Source organism: Pinus tabuliformis, chromosome 1_1 (genome assembly GCF_031772625.1).
Source record: "Pinus tabuliformis cultivar Carrire ecotype Pingquan chromosome 1_1, CPIR1, whole genome shotgun sequence".
Lineage (NCBI taxonomy): Eukaryota > Viridiplantae > Streptophyta > Pinopsida > Pinales > Pinaceae > Pinus > Pinus tabuliformis.
This window is the reverse complement of record NC_142297.1, coordinates 324,283,181-324,289,312: the sequence shown is the minus strand read 5'-3', so window position 1 is coordinate 324,289,312 and position 6,132 is coordinate 324,283,181.

The window sequence follows — 6,132 nt, the reverse complement described above, 5'->3', positions numbered from 1 at the left end:
GATGACAAGGGTTAACCCAAAAACAAACGACTAGAGTAGGTGATACTAGTTAGCGTGCAAGCATTCTATTTTCACCAAGGTTCACTCCGAACAATACATGTTGTCCATCGATGTATCATGGACTAAAAGTAACAAGTTCTTCATATAGAGGCAGGATGACAAATAACTAAGTAGTGATAGTTGTACAAGACCTCTTGTAATTTACCTAGCTTGTTTCAAGAGTCATACATGGTTTCATGCGAAACTAACCTATGAAGGAACAAGAAAACAAACAAAAAAGAAAAGTAGAAGTAGAAGAAAAAGCGAAATCAAAGCGAGTAGGAAAATAAGCAAGCAAAAAAACAAACAAACAAAGCAAATAAGCAAGCATGCAAGCAAACACTACTCCTACACCTAAACTAACGGTGCATGGGCCTAATAACATGAAGTGATATTTCCAATGCAGCCACTGGCACATTGGTTGACCCATGTTGGTGAAGGCCCAATTTGCGAGCAACCCGGTTGTGCGGACCAGCAAGAAACAAAGATATAACAATGAATACAAACACACCTCATGTTTAAAAGTGCCCACAAGACATAAGTGATTACAAGTACATGACAAGCAGTTCGTGAACTTATCATGGTGTTGTGCAACATTGCATGAAGCTATGAAGCATACGCACATTCTTGACTGTGACATGCAAGCAAACGAAAGAAACAAAGACAACTTGTGTCATGCACGTGTTCTTGCTATGTAAGGTTCTTCCAATGCATGAGCAATAGGATCGTGTAGTTTGAGTGGAGGAAGCATGACCTTTGTGTGAGATGGATCTTTAATGCATATAGATGAGCGATGAGAAGCCTCAGGTGTTTGAACAATTTCATGTTTGGAAGTGAAACCAACCTCAAGACACGAGGGCCTAACATAACCATCAGCTCGGGCTAAAGTGCCTCGATAGCCTGGGGTGTTTCAACTTAATCATCAGATAGGTATTCATAAACTGGTGGCTTCAAAAAATCAACTGCAATAGAAACATGATCGTGATTGAATATGCAAGTAAATGGATCAGGATAGCGACGATAAAAAAAATTGATGATTTCCTCGACATCCTTATGATCTGATGAATCAAACAAAGGCATAGATGAGAAGCAAACAAATCCATCCTCTGTGTCTGTGGAAAAGGCAGATGAAAGATCGAGTGGATTTTCAATGAATAACTTATCCTCTCTGTTTTTAGATGATGGACTGACATCCGGTGTATCTTGCGAGTGATCAAAAATGGATGCATCCGTAGATGAATATACACATGCGAAATCATGGATGGCATGTTCACTAAAAAGTCAGGAAAGAACAGAGGAGGCTCGGATGGAAGGGAGTCGTCCTTTGTTGAGTGTTGATTCTCAAGCTCCCAGCGATACTCTTCATGAATGGTAGCACATGTTGGTTATGCAACACCAACTCTGTCAGTGGCTTGATCCTTGTTAACAACAAGAGTAGAGTCCAGAATGGAAGAACACAAGACAATACTATCCGGAGGACTAGCCGAGTACAAAGACAGAGGTTGTGGAACAAAACTCATATGACATCTCGATGGACTCACAACCAAATTTGCGTGAAATTTAAGCGAAGTGATGTTGGGAGGATGTGATAGTTGAACTAACGTGTGAGCATGACCTCCTACATCACTCTGCAGTGGTGGAGCTATTTGATGAGGGAATAGTGGACAGTCACTTGTGACAGTGATAGTATTTGTTTGAGATTGGACAGTTCCATCACTGAAGAATGCTGAGTGAGGCTTGAGTTCAAACTTCTTCTTGGGATGAGAAAATTTCTTAAGACACTACTCGAATTGGTCCCAAATATAGGAAAATTTCATCTCACTCTTCGGATCTTTAAACTGCAAATCATGGAAGCACTGTCAAGAATCCATAGGCGATTCATGAGGAGCCTTCCGTTGTTGTAACAGTTTTCGGTCAAGATGTCCTGGATAAAAATTATAGAAAGTGTCTTCAATGAGATCATAGAAATGCTCAAGTGAGTCATGCTATCAACTAGTAGGTTTCACAACCACTGATGTGGAGATTCGCGAAGTGTGTATGCAAGCAGAAAACTGGCCTATTCGTCAGAACATCCATCTTCCTCATCAAGAATGGAAAGAGAGTCATGTAAGAACTCAGGCCATGCCACTTCACCTTCACCATCATATGTGTATGTGGACAAGAGATCGAAAAACTCACCCATGATGGTAACAGATTCGGTATGTGAAAAACATCGTGGAGGGAGGAGAGTGCAAGACTCCATGATAGATATGAAAAGTTTAAAAATAGGATGAGAGGATACAACTTGTCATCTGGCCCTCCTTCTAGCACCAGAAATGTTGATAGTGTTAGACCTACCAACATGTCAGGGGATCTCCCTAGTAAGAAGTCCCAATTAGACCTTAGACCGTTTGGTGTAGGAGTCCCAATAGTGGGTCATATGGTAATGCCTTGACCGTGATTTCGCATAGATGCAAGTAAGATGTCTTTGATGGTAGCAAGGGTGTGACATATGCAGCAAGCCAAGGAAGGGTCATGAGAGGTTCTAAAACATAGGGATTGAGATGAGTGCGCCCCTTGGAAACCTTTGATAGCATGCAATTAAGAAGGCAACACACGAGAAAAGATGAATCAAAACATGGGAGGAAATTTAGCTGGAAATCTAAATTGATGGTTAAACCAACAACACGTTTCAAAAACATTCATACGTACATACACAGAAATAGATATACATGCACGCGTAAGCAAATAGATACATATATCATTTAAAGTAAACATATATCTGAAATACAATAGAACATATGCGTGAAACGTGTTGGTTCTTGTTATATTAAGAAGTGCAAGTTCTCCTCGTACAATATATCCATGTCCAACCAATAGTTACAACAAAAAAAATTTATAGCCATAATCACTTGCTACTCCAAAGAGATGTACTAGCTCTGTGTAGTGGAGAAGCCAAGCCTAGTTACAATATTGTCCAAGCTCTCTATAAGATAGTCCTATAGGAAGCTTTGCTAACCAAAAGCCTTTACAATGAGTTATGAGGTTCTATTTATAGCAAAGGGTTGGGTGACCCTTGACATTTCCCATTGTGACAGTTCATCTACCCTCATGAATCTTCATCTACTTTATGATTGTTACATCCAACTATCGACACTTGAACTTATACTTGACATGACGTTACATTACAATGCACATGTACCCATGTCACACAAAATGGCTCGAGAAATCCATCCAAGACGTCACTATGACTTGGATAATTGTTGGAAGACCAACTCTTCGGCATCTTCATTGTGGTTGATAGTAGCGAACTAATTACAAGATCAGTAGTTCGTGATAGTGTTTGTGTGCTCCAAGGTGACATCTTTTTGGAGCCTGAATCTTGCCTACATAGAATCCTTGTACACTACTCGGGCTTCTCTGTCCAACTCATCTGAAAGCATGCACATCATTTTCTTGAGAGTTGCTGGACCAACAACATAGTTGTGCTTGGAGTTTACACTAATTGAAAAGTCTGGGCTGGTGGCTATGCACATCAACCCATCGAGATAAGAGTCAAGCTCTAGTCAAACCTATGCCTTTGTCTTCGCCTGGGTGAGAGTCCCAATAGATGGGATCGCATGTGCGTGCACAACAAAATCCATACTCTTGAATACACATGCATGGGAAGCCTGTAGACTAGTTATGAGTTGTAGGGGCTCTTCATAGTTCCGAATCTGACTTCGGATGTGTGCCTTCAACTCGACTGCTCTCGGCTTCATCATCTTAGGCAAGTGAAGTTGGGCTGCCTTGTATCTCATCATCCATTTTTACATGTAATACACAACAGTAAGCACATTTGACAAGATACATGCTCTTCTTGCACATCATTACTACCATCCGTTGAGATGGACGACTTCCTTATGCACAGTATCAAACTTGGAATACAACACACAGATAATTGTGTCAAGGGATAGTACTTCATCTAGTATTTCCTTGTTCAATTCTGCTCTGGTGTATATTGTAACCATCTATCCTCCTTTCTTGGACATTTGAATCCTTATCCATTTGCTCATTCTCGGCTATCAGAAAGTGAACACCTGTGCTAGTGGCTTCGACATATGCTATGGTAGTGTCGGCCAAGGGTTTTGGATGTTTGCGCACATTAGACACGATCACTCCTTCCTCAACTTGTGCAGGAGATGTATGATCGTCTGGAGCTGACACTCTGTGAGACTGCACAACTCTATGTTGAGACTTGTCGAATGAGATTTTGTGCATCTCTCCTTCTAACTGACCTCCAAGGATCTCAGTGTCTCCTTGGTCATTTGGGACTTGCGCCTCTTCTAGATGTGGTGAACCTAGTAGGTCGACCTTGATGAGCCCCAAAAATGGGTAACTTATTGGGCTTATTTTTCCTACTGTTCTTCCTCAATCCACCATTTTTCATAGTTTATGCATTTTTTTTTAGTATATTTATGTATTTGAACAAATGACGGTGGTCACTTTACCAAGAAGGCTAATACGTGATTATTTCAGGTTTTTTGGACAAATTTTGGAACAAGGTCAAGCAATTATGAGCCAAATGACAGCCAAGCATGAAGGAAAAAGGGTGAGGATTCATAGGAAGGGTATCTCTTGCATTAAATGGCCCTTCCTTGAAATCTCCACCCTCAAATCGGATCTCAGCAGGCCACCAAAACGAATCCTAAAGGCAGCCGAGTAGCTTTGTGAAAAGTGACTATTTACTAGAAGTTTGAACAGTCGGGCCCCTTGAGTTAAGGAGGGCCACTGAGGACCCTCATAGTGCATAAATAGGAAGGCTTTCAGCCTTCGTAGGTTACTTTTTTGAATTGTTGGGTTTGCACTATAGTGTTGTCATTGTCTCAGCTCATTTTCGTAGCTGCTGCTATATAACTTTCTTGTGACATGATTATTTTTTAGTAATGAAGAGCAACTTTATTTGGCATCAGTTCTAAATTTTTTTCTTAGGACCCTGTATCTCTTGGGGTTGGGCCCAACCCAAGTGCCAAGGCTTCCTTTGTGTATTGTTATTTGTCTTTTATGTCTTTGCAAACTAATTTTTGTTAAGTAGATTAAAATCTTGCTGGTTACCTAGGTCATTATTGATGATTAGAAAGGATTTTTATGTTCAGATTGAGTTGATAGGTTATTAACAGGGAAGATCTTTAGAAAAAGGCCATCAAGCACCTCTGATCTCACCTCTCCCTGAGTGGGATTGTGAGCTGGGACATAGGTGACCTTGCTGCCAACAAAAACACTTTTTTTGCCTCACCATGCAATCATTAGTGTTAGATTCTCATTTGCAGGAATTGATACCGGTTGTGGTTATGTGTTTAGATTCATGATTGCTTAGTTTGCATAGCTATTACATGTGATTTCATTGCAACCAAAACTTTTTCTCCTTTCCCTTGCCGTTACTTAGGCCAGACTAGAGCAAAGTAGCTAGGTCATTGTTTTTCCAGGTCATTGTTTGTTTAGTTTGAGAAATAACTTGCAGAGCACCTGTAATACCTCTCCATCTACCTATACTCCATCAATCCCATCTGCTCCATCCCCTTACTCTGTTTCTTGCCTCGCATTTGCTACGTTCGTCACTTTGACCTAGTTTCCATATTTTTGTGCAACATTGCTCCACTCCTCCTTTGACCTAGTTTCCATATTTTTGTGCAACATTGCTCCACTCCTCCTTGAACAAATCGGTCTCCCGAGAGAAGTCTTTCTCCTATGATGGTTCACCATGTCTGTGTGATGTCAGCTATTCTGATGAGGACACTACATGTATGGGCACAGTTTCATCTGTCTACACATGTTATGCCCCCTACAGTACCCGTTGTTGTTGTTCTTCCCTCTCTTGTTTGTGCAACTCTTGTTCCTTTCGAAGTTTCTCCTTCAACTCATGCAACTCCTTATTTATTTCCCCCATTCTCTACTTCTCTCTCTGCCTTTGTGTGGTTATCTTGTCACGTTGTTTCCTCTTTTCATGTATAGCCATAGCTTCTTTACCCACAAGTGGATCTTCTCGGAACTTGCAACTTTTCTCTTCCTCCATGCGATCGACAATCTTCCTCTTGCCCTTGTCACAAACTATTATGTTCTCCTCTATTGTTGTTG